General features: G+C 51.7%; 1 protein-coding gene and 1 long non-coding RNA gene across 3 annotated transcripts in view; one reads left to right on the plus strand and one right to left on the minus strand.

The window, feature by feature from the left end:
* Positions 1-4737, minus strand: part of LOC123588950 (NADPH--cytochrome P450 reductase) — a 63104-nt gene extending 58367 nt beyond the window's left edge. The window contains exon 1 of one of the 2 annotated variants that reach the window (XM_045460389.1): positions 4590-4737. The gene's annotated coding sequence lies outside the window, so the exon portion shown is untranslated. Of the gene's footprint in view, positions 1-3137; positions 3258-4589 lie in introns of those variants that run through there. The other variant, XM_045460388.1, reaches the window with a different exon arrangement.
* A 5898-nt stretch (positions 4738-10635) lies between these two features.
* On the plus strand, positions 10636-17207 carry LOC123589323. The gene is made up of 2 exons (XR_006708259.1): positions 10636-11450; positions 16385-17207. It is a non-coding gene; the product is annotated as an uncharacterized LOC123589323 (long non-coding RNA).
* The last annotated feature ends 301 nt before the right edge of the window (positions 17208-17508 follow it).

A 17508-nucleotide genomic window follows, 5' to 3' on the forward strand; every position in this document is an offset into this window, starting at 1 on the left:
ATTTAAAAGCTCATAAACATTGTTCCAGCTCTTCTAATTCTAAGAATTCATACTACAAAAATATTTGCCCAATGGCACAAAGATAAAGAACAAAGGCTGCCGCAGAATTCACAATAGCAAAAAGCTGCAAAAAATACATTTTTTCCCAATAATTCTGGTTACTGGAATATTCTGTCATTTTAAAAAAGAATGAGGTAGATCTTTACAAAGTGATAGAGACATCATGGTAAGGAATAAAAAGCAAGCCTCAAAACAGTATGACTGTTTAACAGTATGACTCTGTATTTAAAATTTAAATAATAAGGCGTTCCTGAGTGGCTCAGTCGGTTAAGTGTGTGACTTCGGCTCAGGTCATGATCTCACAGCTTGTGAGTTCGAGCCCCGTGTCAGGCTGTGCTGACAGCTCAGAGCCTGGAGCCTGCTTCAGATTCTGTGTCTCCCCCTCTCTCTGCCCCTCCCCCACTTGTGTTCTCTCTTTCTCTCTCTCTCTCTCTCAAAAATAAACAATCATTTAAAAAAAAATTTAAATAGTAAAAATAAATAGTAAAAGATTTCTGTCGTTTTAAGTAAAACAAAGTTAGATAATAAGTGTCTTTATATGTGAAGGAAAATATCTGGAGAACACGTATTATACCACCAGTGGTGATTTTTTTGTCTCAGTGTAAGGCTATGAGGGATGTTCACCGGATACACTGTGTATTTCTATAATTTTAATAATGAGCACTTAATAGTTTTGTAAACAGAAAAAAAAACATTTTTATAAAAACAGTCATTTCTCCATCTCATTTTTTTCTGATTTTAATTTTTTTTTAAGTTTATTTATTTATTTTGAGAGAAAGAGTGCAAGCATGAGCAGGGAAGGGGCAGAGGGGGAGCGGGTGGGAGAGAGAGAATCCTAAGCAGTCTCTGCGCTTGGGCTCAAACCCACAAACCGCAAGATCATGACCTGAGCCAAACTCCAGTCAGATGCATAACCAACTGAGCCACCCAGGCACCCCTCTGATTTTAATTTTGAAATGAATCCAACATAGAAGTTAAATCCCAAAGCATTAAATTGAGGGCCCACAGGCCCGATGTGGTTTGCCAAAAGGCACACGGTGCTAGTGCCATAGCTGGAAGTCACGTTCCATGACCCCCAGCCCTGTGCTTTGCTCCTTCCTAAGTCACAAGGAAGCAGAGATGTTGCAGGGGCAGCTGGGATCTCTGGAACCACGGAAGGTCATAGAGCTGCAGAAGCTTCCATCAGGGGGAAAATTTTTTGTTTAAAAGCTAAACTCTTCTTAACCTGAAACGCTCCATAGGTTTAGCAAATAAATGTTCTAGATTTGCCAAGCAGTCCCGATTCCAAATACTCTCCTGAGCACAGGTGGACTTCTGTAACTCAGATCCTGACTTTCAAGGGGTTAAGGAAGAACCAACTCAGAGACACTGGCAGGTTCCAAAATGTTAGGTTTGTCAGGCAACCGACCAAACCCATGGCCTTTCACAAACTCATACCACCCAGAAGTATTCACCTGCCTTACTCACGTCGGCTTCAGTCAACGCTCTTCCCAGGTGCTGAGGCACATCCTTGGGGTTCTCTCTGTCTCAAACCTACTTGCTGTTTTCCCCCAAGTGCTAGACACAAAGAATCTGGGACAGTTAAGACCCCTCTGCAGTTTTCAACACCCCAACACAACTGAAGGCTAATATTCCATTCTCTGAAATGCAGCCCTGTTTTTTGGACACTCCAGACAATGATGAAGCTATCCGCCCGATGAAACAGTTTCTCATCTCAGCTGGTACACAAACCAGGAGAAACGCAAGGACTGTCCATTCTCTCAAAAAAGAAAAGAAGACCTCCGCAGAGGGCCCCCGAGAAAAGAACGCGTTCCCTTCTGGGTTCACTGCTCTACCAACTAGGACTCACAACCATCCAAAGGGGAGCCATCGGCATAGGCAGAACTTGCGAGGAGTTGGAACCAATGTCTCCTCCCCAAACGAGAGGGCCCGAGGAGTAACAGCGCAGTAAGGACACTGGATCCCAGAGCGTTAGTTAACTGATCTGCTCACACGGAAGGTCACCGTTCTCAGTGGCACCCTCCAAGCCTTTTTTGATGCTCAGAACCTCAACCCTGTGTGGGTGGCAGACGGGGCTGTATCAGTAGCTGCACTCCCGAGGAGGCAACAAAGGCTCCAAGAAGTTAAGGGTCCTGCCAAGGTGCCAAGATTCAAATCCAGAACTGCCCGCTCCAGCCCCATCTCCCTGGATGCTAGAGCTCTAGAATCCCAGCCCAGCCAAATTCAAAGGAAAGGCTGTGTTTTGTGGGTCTGAGAGAAGGGGCAGCCACCTTCACTGAAAGGGACCCAAACTCTTCCGTACTGGTCATCAGCTTACACAATGGGCTTGAGAAATGTAAGCAAAATGTCGAGGTCAAGTTCCCTGCAGCCCCCTCATCTCCCAGGAGACCTTGACCTCTTACCCAATTCCTCCCACGAGCTAAGGGGGTCACGACTAATCAGCAGACCCCGGCAACGATGTGTCGCAGCGGCCGCCAAGGCACCTGCCCTGGAGGGGGCATTGCCCCCCAGGGATGCCCTTGCCCGCACCCCGTAAGATTCTCAGGGGAGGAAGGGCTGGCAGGCTCCCCTGAGCCCTCGACTGAGTCCACCTGATGCTGTAGGGTCGGATTCGGGTTCCAGTCGCATTCACAGAGCATCTCCTACGTGAGTTACCGCAATAACTTGGCCTTCTCCTGAGGACCATTGTACAGATGGGGAAACTGAGCCTCAGAGGGGAAAAGCGGCTTGGCCGAGGGTGGCGGAGCGGAGATTGCAGCTCAAGCCCTCTGACACCGAGGCTCGGCCCTCGGCGGAAGGGCCCGTCGGGCGCCCTCGGCCGTGAAAACCACGACCCTCAAGCCTCCTCGAGAGGTCAGCGCGAGGGGAAAGGCCGCCCCTGGAAGAGCCAGGGTGGGCGCCGCGCTTTCCGTGAGAGCGCCAGTTGAGACACGCAGCGACCCGGCCCGAGAGCCCGCCCCAGCGCCGAGGGCTCGGGCAGCTGAAGCGGCCGAAAGCGGCCGGGCCCAGGAGCGCCGACACCCAGAGCCCCGGCGCCCTGACCTCTCAACCCCACACCCACGAAAGCACGCACTCACCACGGGCGGCCCGGCAACACTGTGGCCACCTGAGCAGGACGCAGGCCCGCACCACTGAAGCGCTACCACAGCCCGCGCCAGCCGCGGGGGTGGAGGCGTGGCCTTCGGGACTCTGCCCCGCCCCACCGAGCCGCGCGCGCGCGCTGTCAGCGCCGGGCTCCTCCGCCCACGTCCCCCTCAACCCCCCCGCAAATCCGAGCTGTTGGTACGGTCCGGCCCGGCCGCGCCCCCTTAGCGGTCCCGCCCCGCCGCCGGGCCAGAGAGCTTGGCGTGGGGCTCTCCTGGCGGCGGGCGTCTCAGTGCTCGTTACGCTGCCGGTACCCGGGCGGGCTGCCCCGCTTTGTGGGTCACCGCGGGGCCGTGGCTGTGCGCCGAGATTGTCTGGCCTGTTGCTGCCGGCTGCCGCTTGCGTGTGTTCGCGCTTCCTCTCCTCCGCGGCCCAGTTCCCTAACCCAGTTCGCGGAGGGCCGGGACGGGAATGCGGGCCTGCTTGGGGTAGGGGACGGGAAGTGATCAGGCTGGGGGCGAGCACTGGACCGCGGAGGCGGAGAGGGGGCAGAGGACGCCTCTGGCTGGAAAGGTCCGGCTGCTTTGGTCGTGGTTAAGAACCCCACCTCTGGGGGCGCCTGGGTGGCTCTGTCGGTTAAGCGTCCTACTCCTGATTTCGGCTCAGGTCATAATTTCACGGTTTTGTGAGTTTGAGCCCCGCATCAGGCTCTGTGCGCTGACCTCTGGGAGCCTGTTACTGATTTTGGAGGACTAGGCGATATAACTTGTGTTTCTAAAAGATTTAACTCAGTGCAGTAGTAAGTGGTCTACAAATGGAAGTCGTTGCCAGTAGTAGTAGTCGTCATATCGGTAGTAGTAGAGGCTCTGTTGCAAATTCCTTTTGGAACGGTGGGCAACTCACTTCTTTCAGAGCCCATTCTCCATCTTTAAAGACGGGACCAGCCAACCAACAACAATACTTTGAGAGAGATTATTCCTGTGGCCCCAGTTCTAGGCTTCTGGAGCCAGTCTGTCAAGAACCAGTCCCTCCAACAGATGTGATAAATGTAATAGCCCTCAGGGTGAGGTGCACCCTGTCCAACCAAGCAAGGAAAGGTGTAACTCTTTCACTTGGCCCTCAAGAGAGGGGTAGGGAAATTCCTCTTCCAGATCTCTTCTACTCCCTCCCACCTTCCCAATATCTTGTTGAACATCTTCCCTGGGTGTCCCTGGGAGGCTTCAGCCTTTGACTCTGAATCCTTGTACCCTGCTTCCGTGAAGCCACAAATTACGACACTGATCGCTAATCATAGATCACTGAGGCAGGAACAGACACCTTGGTGCTTTTCCCCATTGAACCAGTAACCGAGTCCTATGGATTCTATATCCAGGACCCTCCCTCCCCCTTCTCACCTTATCTGCTGCCTCTGCCCTAGTTCAGGCTTCCCTGGGTTCAACTCTCACCTGGATGATGTCAGCGGTTCCTGAAGACTGTGCGTGTCACTCCGGTTTCTTCTACACCCACTTTCAGGGAAGCTTCTTCAAGTACCTCTCTGCTCACTGCCCTGCCTTCCTGTCCCTGTCTCGTCCTCCCCAGAACACACTCTCGCTGGCCCGCTGGAAAAAAAAAAGTAGGTTGGGTACACACTTCACACTCCACACCAATATACATTCCTGATGGATAAAAAATTTAAAAGGATGTAAAAAAGAAGAAAAAGGCAAAGTCCTACAAGGAAACATTGGAGAATTTCCTGTTAATCTCCAAAAGGGAGTTCTGAGTTATGACAAACTCCAAAAGACATAAATGAAAGGTTGGGAAATCTGCCTACATAAAAATAAAAACTTGTGTGCCAAAGACCTGCAGACGGGAGGCACCTGGGTGGCTCGGTTGGTTAAGCATCCAATTTTGGTTCAGGTTATGATCTCTGAATTCATGAATTCAAGCCCCCTATCGGGCTCTCTGCTCCTGATCCTTTGTCCCCACCCCCCTCTCCCTCTGCCACTCCCCTGCTTTCGTACTCTCTCTCTGTCTCTCAAAAATAAACATAAAAAGAAAAAAAAGACCTACAGGCAAAGTCAAAAGACAAATGGAAAATATTTGCTATTATTAAGAATCAAAGGACTAGTTTCCCTCATAAAGAGCTGCACTAATTAATGAGAAAAAACAAATTAACATAAGTGGACAAAAGATATCAATCATCAGTTCACAGAAAAAAAGAAATACAAATGGCCTTTCACCATAGGAAGAGTTTTTCAACCCCACACGTAAAAGAAATGCAAATCAAAACTCAGTTGGGATAACCTTTTTTTTTTTCCTTAGGAGTTTTATTTTTTAATTTTTTTCAATATATGAAATTTATTGTCAAAATGGTTTCCATACAACACCCAGTGTGGGATAAGCTTTTTAATCTATGATGATGACAAACCCCAAAAACTTGATGAGACACTATGGGCGGAGCCATGGGGAAATAGACACTGTCATTTATTGTTGCTACATCAGTACATGAATATCACCCAGCTATAAAAAGGACAAATGAGGAAGTTCACTGCTGACATAGAACAATCTCGAATAAATTGATTTTAAAAAATGAAAGTGATAGCAGTTGTAGAGACCTACTGTTTGTGTTTTTAGAGAAAGTTGCTGTGGTGCCTGGGTGGCTCAGTCAGTTGAGCGTCCGACTTCAGCTCAGGTCACCATCTCGCGGGTTCGTGAGTTGGAGCCCCACATTGTCCCTGCTTGTGCTGACAGCTCAGAGCCAGGAGCCTGCTTCCGATTCTGTGTCTCCCGCTCTCTCTGCCCCTCCCCCACTCCTACTCTGTGTCTCACTCTCTCTCAAAAATAAACATTTAAAACATTTAAAAAAGAATTAAAAAAGAAGAAAAAGAAAACACTATGTACTTACCCTAAGTTGAATGCTAACACATTTTTTAAAAATACCCAAACAACCTTGTCTCTGGCCAAAGAACCAATTCTTTTTTTTTTTTCTTTTCAACGTTTATTTATTTTTGGGACAGAGAGAGACAGAGCATGAACGGGGGAGGGTCAGAGAGAGAGGGAGACACAGAATCGGAAACAGGCTCCAGGCTCTGAGCCATCAGCCCAGAGCCTGACGCGGGGCTCGAACTCACGGACCACGAGATCATGACCTGGCTGAAGTCGGACGCTTAACCGACTGCACCACCCAGGCGCCCCAAGAACCAATTCTTTTACTGGCTCCCAGTCCCTAAAGATTAGTAACTACACACTTGATTTTTCTGAAATCAAAATCAGACACATGTGGGTTTCGGACAAGAGTTTCCTGCCAATTCTCCTCCTTTTCCCCTTTATCTTCACTGCCCAGAAAGAATCACCTCTTAACTTGTTTAGCACTTTATTCTGGTCCTTATTGCCATGCTGGTAAATAAATCTTTGTGGCTGACTGTTGTCCCATATTTGAGGTGTTACCTCTTCAGTCCTGCTAATGGTCATTAAAACCACAACCTGTCTCCCTTGCCCGCACATTTCAACATAATTACTTATAACTTACTTTACTTCCTCTACTAGTCATCTTTATAATTGAAGCAGCAGCCTTGGACCTTTCTCCGTCCATCCACTGCAGGCATATCTCTTCATACTCCATGATGTTATCATGATGTATCCTTGTCCTTGTTGCTCTGTGCCCCCACCTCTGCTTCCCACGTTCAGCCGTCTGCCCCTCGACATTTTCACGAATGAGCTTGATAATGTTTACGTTCTATATGTGTTTTTGGCTTTGTCTCACGTGGGAAGTCCAGGCAACAAGCGGCATTGACACTGCTGTAACATTGGGCAGAGTGTGCACAGATGAGCCAATCAGCCCTGTGACTTCAGGGCTCTTCCTGTGCAGCTGCCCTCTTTCCAAAGGTTCTTTCCCCTCACCCCACCCCGCCCCACCCAGGCATGATGTAAAAGAAACAGGTCTTCTGTCTCTCCCTGGATCTGGTTTATCAAGCTTTTTCCAGAGACCCCCTCCAGGGTTCTTGAACAACCCCCTGCCCCCATCCAGACAAGTCACTGTCAAGGACGGAGTGTGAGTTCCTATCTGTTTCAGCCCTCATAGCAGGTGCACAATCAAAGTGCGTGGAAAGGATGGATCTCCTTAGTCTGGAAGGGTGTTCAGAAGCCAGCCTTATCTTTCCAGTTTGGTCTTTATGACTTTCCTCCATAAACTCTACACTCCAGCAAAATTGAACAAATCCTGGTATGCGCCGTGCATTTTTACTCCTCTGAGCCATCAGGAATGTCATTCTTGTTTCATGTTTATATGTCTGTGTCCCACCAATGTGCCCACCTCCGAAAAGCTGCCCTTAGCCCTCCTGGAGTGATGGCTTCTCACTACTGTCCAGCCCTCCAAGGCCCCAACTATTTCCTACTTTAAGTCACATCTCCAGAATATTGGTCTCCTTTTGATCTGGAGTCCGTCCAGGTCATGTCTGTGTCTGGGGTCTCCTCTGTCTGTCTCTCTGCCCCCAAGTCTTGCCAAATACAGGCAACAGGAGGCATGTGTTAGATGAGCCACAGAGGATTCGGGAAAGGTGGGCTGGAGTTACAGAGACTAGACTGGGGTTGGTGGGAGCTAGGGACTGGACTGTGGTCATTGCAGGACAAGGACTTGGTGGCCTGCCCAGGGCCCTGGCTTATTGGGTTTTGGAGCGGGGGAGCTATCACCACTGAACAGGTGCAGGTGTGACCGCATTAACAGTTCATTGTGAATGTGTGATCTTTTAAGGGAGTGATGGGGTGGGGTGGGGGGGGGCACCAGGGCTATTATCTGCTGCAGGCAGTCCAGTCCCACACATTTCCCCCATAAGGTTCTCCAGAACATGAACAATGTGAAAACTCATTGCACCTGCAACAGACAAAGTGTCTTTCCCTGGGAGCAGCCTTTAAACTGTAGCATCCTCCAAAGCTAATCTTACCTTGTATCACTACCTTTTGATCACCATGATCCCTTGGAACCTTCTCTTGCTCTATAGAACCAAATGCTTATTGAGCACTTGTAATGGGCTCCCACTTGCTATGGGATAGAGGGGACTAACTACGATTTATTGAGTACCAAATAGATCCCAAGCTCTGGGCTCATCACTCTCTACATGTTACTGCAAATCTTCTCTCAGACGTATACGTGGGACGCCTGGGTGGCTCAGTCAGTTAGGCAGTTAGGAGTCCGACTTCAGGGGAGATCATGATCTCACTGCATTGGGCTCCGTGCTAACAGCTCAGAGCCTGGAGCCTGCTTCGGATTCGGTGTCTCCCTCTCTCTCTGCCCCTCCCCTGCTTGTGTGCTCTCTCTCGCTCTCTCTTAAAAAGAAATAAACATTAAAAAAAAAGTATACACTTTTATCCCCACTTGACAGATGAGTAAACAAAGGCTCAGAGAGTGAAGGGATTTGTCCCAAGTTCCCCAAGATCCTACAACTAGTAAGTATGAACTATGACAAACCTGGTGCCCATGTGAGCTTGTCAAGTTTGTTCAAACCCTCCCCACCTCACCCCATCCCTGGGAGTGTCAGGCTGGATCTTCCCCAACCCCCCTTCCCCCTAACCCCTACCCTGGGACACCCACTCAGCTCCTGAGGTCTCTGTTCAGCTCTTACTTTGGAGTGGTACCATTCCCCAGGTTGGTATGGACTCCCCACACTTGTGCCCAGGCAGCCCCCTCTGCTGAGGGCTCTAGCCTTAGCCTCTCGGGGCCCCTGTTCCAGGGGCCTGACTCTTCTCTACTCCTTCTGACTCAGGCTTCCTCTTTCGTGGGCACGCAGATTCTTTTTTTTTTTTTTTTTTTTTTTTAATGTTTATTTATTTTTGAGAGAGAGAGAAACAGAGAGAGCACAAATGGGGAGGGGCAGAGAGAGAGGGAGACACAGAATCCGAAGCAGGCTCCAGGCTCTGAGCCGTCAGCACAGAGCCTGACACCGGGCTCGAACTCACGAGCTGTGAGATCATGACTTGAGCTGAAGTTTGACACTTAACCCACCGAGCCACCCAGGTGCCCCATGACCTTGGAGTTTCTTTAAGAGTCTTCATGCCCAGGGCGCCTGGGTGGTTGAGTCCGTTGAGCGTGGAACTTCAGCTCAGGTCATGATCTCACGGTTTGTGGGTTCGGGCCCCCACCGTCGGGCTCTGTGCTGACAGCAAAGTGGGTCGTAGGTCAGCTGGGCGCTCAGAGAAGTTGGGTTGACACTGCCCACAGATGCAGAGGGGGGCGGCTGGTAAACTGAAGGCAGCCTCCTCACTGCTCAAAAATGCTAAGTGTCACACCAGCTCTCTGACGTGGTGTCTGAAATGCCACCAGGGCCCTCCAAGTCTGTCAAATTAAGCATCGCCCTGGCCCTCTTCCCTCGGGAGGTTTCCGTAAGCATGCAGGGGAAATGATTTTGCAGATTTCCCGATGCCGCAGGCAGATTTCCTGATACCTGCAGGGCCAGGGATGAGGCAGTCACCCAAGCACAGATGCACAGAACCTCCATCAGGAGGTCAAGGGCCAAATTCTGCTTTGACTGCTAACCAGATGCATGGTTAGTCTCTTTACTTCCCTTCCTGGATAAGAAATCAGTTTCCTTATCCGCAAAATGGGGGGTGGGGGCGGGGGCAGGTATCCTGTGCCTTCCATTTGCCATTTCTCACAGGCATCCTGAGGCTTGTGATCATGAGCAAAAGGATGGATGTGTGACAGCAGGGTAGAAGGCCAGTACACAGGTGAGCCTCACTGTCAAAGAGGAGAGGAGGGTAGAGCCTGAAGACGCACCTCCCTGACCTCTAAGCCCACGGCCAAACCTCATGCCTAGGACCCTGAACTTCCTGAAGCTCTTCGATGAGCCCTTGGTCTTGTCCCCTCTCTTACAGGGGAGGAAACTGAGGCAGGGAACTAGAGCAGCAGCCCCTTCTGGCTGGGGCACCCCAAAGTCAGTTTTTTCTCCACAGATGGGATGCTTCTCTGCCCAAATCCCTTTTCCAAAGGGCTCAAGACATCACAGTTCCTTTCTGATGTCAGGGACAGCTGGCTTGGCCTGCGCAGAGCCTCCCACTTCAGGCCTCTGGTCGTGAGCCAGGTCCTTATGAAACAGAGCAGAGGGGCGGACTGCTGGGCTTAATGAGCCAGGTGTATGTGGCCGAGCTGGCTGCAGGGTGTGCTGGCCAGCTGGGGACAGCTGTGGCTCTCCTGTGTGTACACAGTGCTGTGGGGGCTGGATAAATTATTCCCAGTGAACAGCAGAGAGGAGAGGGCAGAAGCGGCTGGGGCACTAGAATAAGAAGGCCCTGAAACCTGGGGGCTTCCAGAAGGCACCTGGAACATACAGGGGAAGGCAGAGGCTCTGGATGTCTCAAAGGGCAGGCAATGGGCTGCCTCCAACAGAGTCATCACGGGGCCTGTTAAATGCAATTCCCCAGCCACTGGGTCAGGATCTCTGCAGGCAAGACAGAAATTGAAACTTTAAATCAATCAGCACATGGGAATACAAGAACCACTGCCTTACTGGGTTAACTTGGCCAGAACTGGGGGTGGGGGTGCGTCATCCAAAGTCTGGCTCAGATGGATCCAAACACGAAAGCGAATGAAGAGGAGGGGGCGGTTGCTACGAAGGGCGAAGTCCAGAATATAACCAACCTACTGGCCTGGCTCCCGGAGGTGTTGAAAACATTTCCCCCCAAGGCTTGCTCACCGCCTCCCTGCTACTCCCACACCCCCGGGTCCCCTCAAACCATGTCCAAAGTTCAACAGTTTCAAAGAGGCAGACCTGAAGTGAAGGAACAAACACGGCCTTTGGCAACAGCAGGTGGGTTTCCAATCTGGACTGCCAAGGTCCTGCGAGCTGTGTGGCCTTGGAAGGGTCCCGGGAGGGCCCTTGTGATGTGGTCCCTTAGGGCCTGGGTGAGGATAACACAGGTCTATGTGTGTCAAGGCCAAGCGCATTGTGGTTCTCAGGAATAAGGATTCCTTCCTCTTTCCCACTCCCTACCCAGCCACACACCCACCCTTCCCTTTGTTCCTTTCTCTGTTATGCAACCAAAGTTTAAATCCTTCGTAGGTTCACTGCCAGCAAACAGCAAAACAGTGGCCTGGCAAAGGGAGGTTTCGAAAGCCACATTGCCCACGTTCTTGTCCACGTGCTCTAGGACAGGACCTCTGCACTCTTTCCCCAATATCGCAAAGAGCCCCGTAAGTGGTTACGTTCCCCAAATCGCAGAGCTGTGGCCAGCTGTTGCCATGGCGACCGGAACCCCCTGACAACCATCTCGAAGGGCCTCTGAGGAGGAGACTGCTTGGCTTCCATTCACGCGCAGTTCAAACGGCTCGCCCACAGGTACTGACAGCACCGCCGTGCGCTCGCCCTGAGCGGCCACCTCGCAGAAACAGAAGTAGGGTAGAGCTGATCCCCGGCCCGGAGGGGCTGGTGGTCTCCTGGACACCGGTGTGGTTCAGTGATTCTCGAAGTGTGGTCCCCAAACCAGCATCACACCTGGGACTTGGCTAGAAATGCCACCTTTCAGACCTCTTCCCAAGTCCACTGAATCAGCAACTCTGGGGGAGAGGGGATCCCCAAATCTGTGTGTCAATGAAAGCCCCCCTCTCAAGGGATGCTGTTGGAGGCTGAGGTTTGAGAACCACAGATCTCACTAAAACCTCACACGATCTCAAAAGGTGTGTACTAATGTTCCCATAATACAGATGAGGACACTGAGGCTCTGACCTGGTCTGGTGTGTGACGTGCTGTAGGTAAGGCTCTCGGGTCCCTCTGGGTTGTCAGGTTCTACCTCTGTAGCACCTGTGTGAAGGTAACGAGCAGATCTTCTTCCGGGGTCCCACCTGGAGACGCCTACCCCCATGGAGGTATCTTACACTGCATCCAGCAGGGGCAGGGGCTGAGCTGGCCCGAGCATCCTGGCGCAGACACAGGCTCTCAGAAAGCAAGAACCTCAGGGCGCCTGGGTGGCTCAGTCGGTTAAGTGTCTGACTCTTGGTTTTCAGCTCAGGGCGTGATCTTGTGGTTCATGAGATCGAGCCCCGCATCGGGTTCCGTGCCGACAATGCAGAACCTGTTTGGGATTCTCTCTCTCTCCTTCTCTCTGCCCTTCCCCACCTCTCTCTCTCTCTCTCTCTCTCTCTCTGTCTCTCTGTGTCTCTCTCAAAATAAATCAACAAACTTAAAGACATAGCTTAAAACAAAAAAACAAGAGCCTCACAACAGGGCAGAGAACAGCTGGGAGGAATGTCAGGAGAGCCGCCCTGGTGACAACCGCTTGCCCCAAATGTGGCAACGCTGAGCTGACAGAGTGTTCATCCAGCCAAGGCCACCCTCACTTCCAAGCCTCTTCCTGCCCAAACCCAGCCCTGAGACCTTTTGTTGTGTGCTCACTCATCTCTATCCTGCATTGGTCTCTTTCCACGCATCCGCCCTCACAGACTCGCAGGGTCCCGGAGGTGTTGAAAACCTTACACGCCACCCCTCCCCAAATTTGGAACCTACTTTTTCAGTAACTCATGGCTTCCAGCCACTTTTTGCATACACCCCCTGACGAGGCACTCGCTGCCTTGTCAGGCAACCCATCCATCTGTGAAATCTCTGGCTGGCTCAAGTTCCCTTTGAATGAGCTGACATACATCCCCGGGCCGTTTCCACCTTTACAATATGAGTTAATCCAATCCCTTTTAACAGAGATTATAGACTTATTTTCCGAGTACCATATGAAGTAAGAATGTCTATGCCAATCAGTTCTCATGAACTCACCACCCACCTCTGCAGAGAAACAGAGCAGGCGAAACATACCAACCCATCATCTTGAGGACAGTGGGAATGAGATCAGGGTGGGGGTAGGGAGGGGCAGGAGGAAGGGCAGGAGGAGGTAGAAGGAAAGCTCCAAGCTGCCTTGGAGCCACCATCCTGCCACCTGGTCCCGAGGGACCCTGGCAGGACTAGAGCAGGTTTCCCAAGGGCCGATGCACCCTGGGGTCCCCTTCAAGAAAAAAGAACGCAAGGGGCGCCTGGGTGGCTCAGTCGATTAAGCGTCTGACTTCGGCTCAGGTCATGATCTCATGGCTCGTTCAAGCCCCACGTCGGGCACTGTGCCGACAGCTCAGAGCCTGGAGCCTGCTTCGGATTCTGTCTCAGCCTCTCTCTGCGCCTCCTTTGCTCGTGCTCTTTCCCGCTCTCTCAAAAATAAATAAACATTAAAAAAATTTTTTAAAATAAGAAAAAAGGATAGAATATTACAAATACCATGACCCAGATTTTGTTCCATTTTGAGAAATAAGGTCACAGATGGATGTTTTATAATGACAGAAAAGTTAAAGCTCACTCACGGTGTTTTTAGCCATAATTTTCAGGTTTCTTTTTTTTTTTTTTTTTTTTTTTTTTACAGCAAACGGGGGTCTTGCAGCTTCAGGGAAATGTGCCTCTGACCCTGGGTGTGTTGTCCCCATTTCCCGGCCTCAGTTTCTTGTCTGCAAAACAGGGGAAATCCTACCCACTTTCCTCTTGTTTTAATTTAAAAATTTTTTTTGAATGTTTATTTATTTTTGAGAGAGGGATAGAGTATGAGCAGGGGAGGGGCAGAGAGAGAGGGAGACACAGAATCCAAAGCAGGCTCCAGGTTCTGAGCTGTCAGCACAGAGCCTGACACGGGGCTCAAACTCACAACTGTGAGATAGATCATGACCTGAGCCAAAGTCAGATGCCCAACCGACTGAGCCACCCAGGCACCCCTAGCCTACCCACTTTCCAAAGCTGGTTTGAGTAACAAGCTGAATGAAGGGGAAAATATCTGCTGGGATGTTCTCCGATTTCTAAAGATGACTGCTGGGAGCCCGCATGGCTGGGGAAACCAGTAAATGGCTCCTAAGGCGAGGAGAGGGACAGAAGGGCGCCCGGGGTTCAGCGCTTTGCATGTGGGAAGCCCAGGTGAAATCTCCCTGGGAGAACCAGTGACCTCAGAGGACTAGCCCTCTAGTAAAAGATACTGATCAACCCCTCGTTACCAATCACTTTTGGTTTTCAGGATCACTTTTCACAAAATTCTTTCCCAAGCGGCCCTCAGTGCATTGCTGAGGAACGGCTTTGCACGCATGTGGTCTCAGAGACCCTGTTCACCCCAGAGGCAGCTTCCCAGGGCCTTTGAGAAACCCTTTGGCTTTGGGGCGGAGGGCGGGTGGGTCATGCCCCACAAGGAAGGAAACCCGATCAGGCCCCTCACGGAGATCCACAGGGACGATAACAGGATTAGTTTAATCCTTTTGGCAACATTGGCTCTGCCAAGCTGGCCAAGAAAAAGATAACGCTGTTGTTCAGGAAAGAGAAAACAGCTACGGCCTTGTTGCCCTGAATGTGTTTTGCAAGAATGCCTTATAAACTCCCTCCTAGCTCCTGGCCCAAGCCAGGTGTCTTCGGGTGCCCAACTCGAGACAGCAGCCACTACGAGTCCAGCCTCCCAGGCAGGCTGCAGGCGGCACCCCCATGCAGGGCTGAGGCCTGCTTGCACAGCGGCCTCACCCCATCCCACCCTTCCCAGGTCATCCAGACCAGCGGCTGCAAACCTCAGGAGGCGGAAGAATCCCCATGCACCATTCCAGGGACCCCATTCAGGAGGCCAGGGGCCAGGAATCTGTATACATTTTCATCCTGTGGATGGTCCAGAAAGCGCAGAGCTAGAGAAATAAGGGGTCTTTCTCTAGGGACTCAGCCTGACACCCCGCAGCTGGGCCAGCACTCCCCTGCGTCCCCCACTGCCCACCCAGGCCCGCTAGACGCGTGTAGTTAGCACTGCCCTTGACAGGCCAGCCCTGGGCCTCCCAGGCCGTGTGGCCTTGGGCACTCCGCTCTGCTTCTCTAAGCCAAAAATGCCTGCCCAGCCAGCCTCCAGGAAAGACAGAGGTTGACCGTGACGATCTGTGCACTGCAAGGCTCTGGAAAATTCCCCCGAAGTCACTGGTCTTCGGCTTGGGGGCTCAGGGCTGGAAATCGGAAATGGCCGAAGGATTGGGACAGGGTGGGAGCCGGTGAGGTGGAAGAGAATGGAAGAGGCTAGCACGTCACTTGGTCCTTCCACGAACTTAAAAGTAGTCAGCACAGACAAAACTTCCAGATCATCACATGCAACCTCCTCATCTCGAGATGTGAAAACTCAGCCCAGAGAGGCTGAAGCTCCTGCCCAAGGTCACACAGTAAATGGGTTGGCAGGACTGGGACTAGATTCCTCGGTTCAGCATCCCTATCCAGGACTTGTCCCATGACACCACCAGGCCTGGTGCAGGTCGGGGACAGGCACCACACCAGCTCCCTCCTCCCCTCAACCCCCCGCAGGCTGGGGTGGACAGAGGGCATGCCAGAGCCCCACCAGCTACCTGCCTCCTCACCGAGGCTTCTCCAAGCCATTCTGCCCATCCCCAGCTCCTCTGAGGTCTCAATCCCACCGTCCTGCCACGTACGAACAGCCTGCTCTCTGCCCTCCTTGCCTCGGACCAGGCTTCCCTCAGAGGGACAAGGTGGGGGCAGTCCTGCCACCTCCTAGGGCTCAGTCTCCAGCCTCCTAATCCCTGCACCTGCCCTGTCCCCATGTTGAGGATGCACCCACCTGGGCAGCCGGGGGTGTAGATGCCCTAGGCAGGGCCAATCAGCAGGGGCAGTTCCTGTGCTGGGCACCGTCCTGCCTCCCCAGGACTCGAGCCCCATAGTGGCCTTTTATGGGGCAGAGGGGCACGGTGTGATGGCTTAGTTTAGGGTATCTGTATCTGAGAAATGCCTCCACCCTGAGTGGCCCTGCCAGGCACCGAAAACAGAGAGGTGAGGCTGGAGCTGGTTCCAGAACAGCCTCTGCCCTGGCCAAGGCCTTCACCCCTCACAAAACAGCCAAGATGCCCCATTCAGCCAAGCCCAGGCTTCTTGTGTGTTTATGAGTAGGGCCCAGGGGAGGGAGGCCTCTTTGGGACATATGACATCCTTAGCACCCCATAGTCCATGCTTGGAAGCTTCAGACCCTGGCATCAGGAGCCAGATATGACTATTCCCACCTACTCTGGGAACTTGAACAGGTTATGCCACCTCCAAGCCTCAGTTTCTTCATCTCTAAGATGGAAATAATTATAACACTCACCTCATAGGATTGACACAGGACCTAGCAGGTAGGTACTCAGTCACTATTTGAATGAATGAATGAATGAATGAATGACCAGAAAGATGATTAGGACAATGAGGGATCTGGAAACGAGTCCAAATATATCTTAACAACCCTATTTTCTCAATAGGTCACCCTGCCTGGGACAGATGCCTAAGGCCTCTCCCATTGCCTACCAGCTCAGGCTGGAGAGGTGGAGGAGGCCAGTCACAGGGGCTGAGGGGCTCACCTGGGAGTCTGTATATGCTGGGGAGCCAACAAAGGTTGCATGCGGCATGTGCACTTTGGATCAGAAGGGCCTGGGTGCTCAGGAGAGAAGTCACGAGGATCTTCACTGGGCAGGGCCAGTAGGGAGGAACTGAGGACCTGGCCAAAGAGGCATTGTAGAGGCCCTACGATGGGTCTTTAGTGACAGAAGAGAGAGTGAGGGTGAAGGAGGAAGGGAAGGTTCTGGCATATGAAGTGACTGTGTAAGTCCTGGAGCAGGGGACATTGGCCACCATTCTCCAGAGTGGCCCTCAGTGATCTCACCTCCTGATATCCCACACTATATCAGGACTGGCCTATGTGACCACGAGCCACACAGGAAGGAGGATGACATATGACCCAAAGCTAGGCCATCAAAGACATTGCAACTTTTCTGCCTTACTTCCTTTTCTCTGATCAGCTCTGGGGAAAAGCCAGCTGCTACACTGTGGGAATACATAGCCTCAAGAAGAGGCCCTCACGGCATAGGACTGGGGCCTTCTGCCAAAACCCAGCGAGATGCTGGGCTCTCCCACCAATGGCTGTGCGAGTGAGCGGGAAATAGACCCTCCGGCCCCAGTCGGCTTCAGATGCTGGCAGCCCCACCTGTAACCTCAAGGCAGGCCTTGAGCCAAACCATCCAGCTAAGCTGCTCCGAATTTTCTGACCCACAACAACTGTGAGATAATAAATGTTTGCTATTCCAAGCTGCTGGATCTGGGAATCATTTGTTATGCAGCAATAGCCAACTAATACAGGGACCTAGAGCACCATGATCTTACTCTCCTGCCGTCCTTCCTAGAGGAAGGGAAGATTATTATTACCATTGTGTGGGGTTGGGGCTGGGTGTCCCCCAGACACGTGGCCCATGGCTTTACCCACCTCCCTTTAGAGCTTACAGAGCATTTTCACATAAGCCAAATTTCATTGTTGCAACGAGCTGCAGGAGGTGATTATAATCCCTGTCTCTGAGGGGGAAACTGAGGCTCAGAGAGCTGGGCTTGACTT

This window comes from Leopardus geoffroyi, chromosome E3 (genome assembly GCF_018350155.1).
Source record: "Leopardus geoffroyi isolate Oge1 chromosome E3, O.geoffroyi_Oge1_pat1.0, whole genome shotgun sequence".
Classification (NCBI taxonomy): domain Eukaryota; kingdom Metazoa; phylum Chordata; class Mammalia; order Carnivora; family Felidae; genus Leopardus; species Leopardus geoffroyi.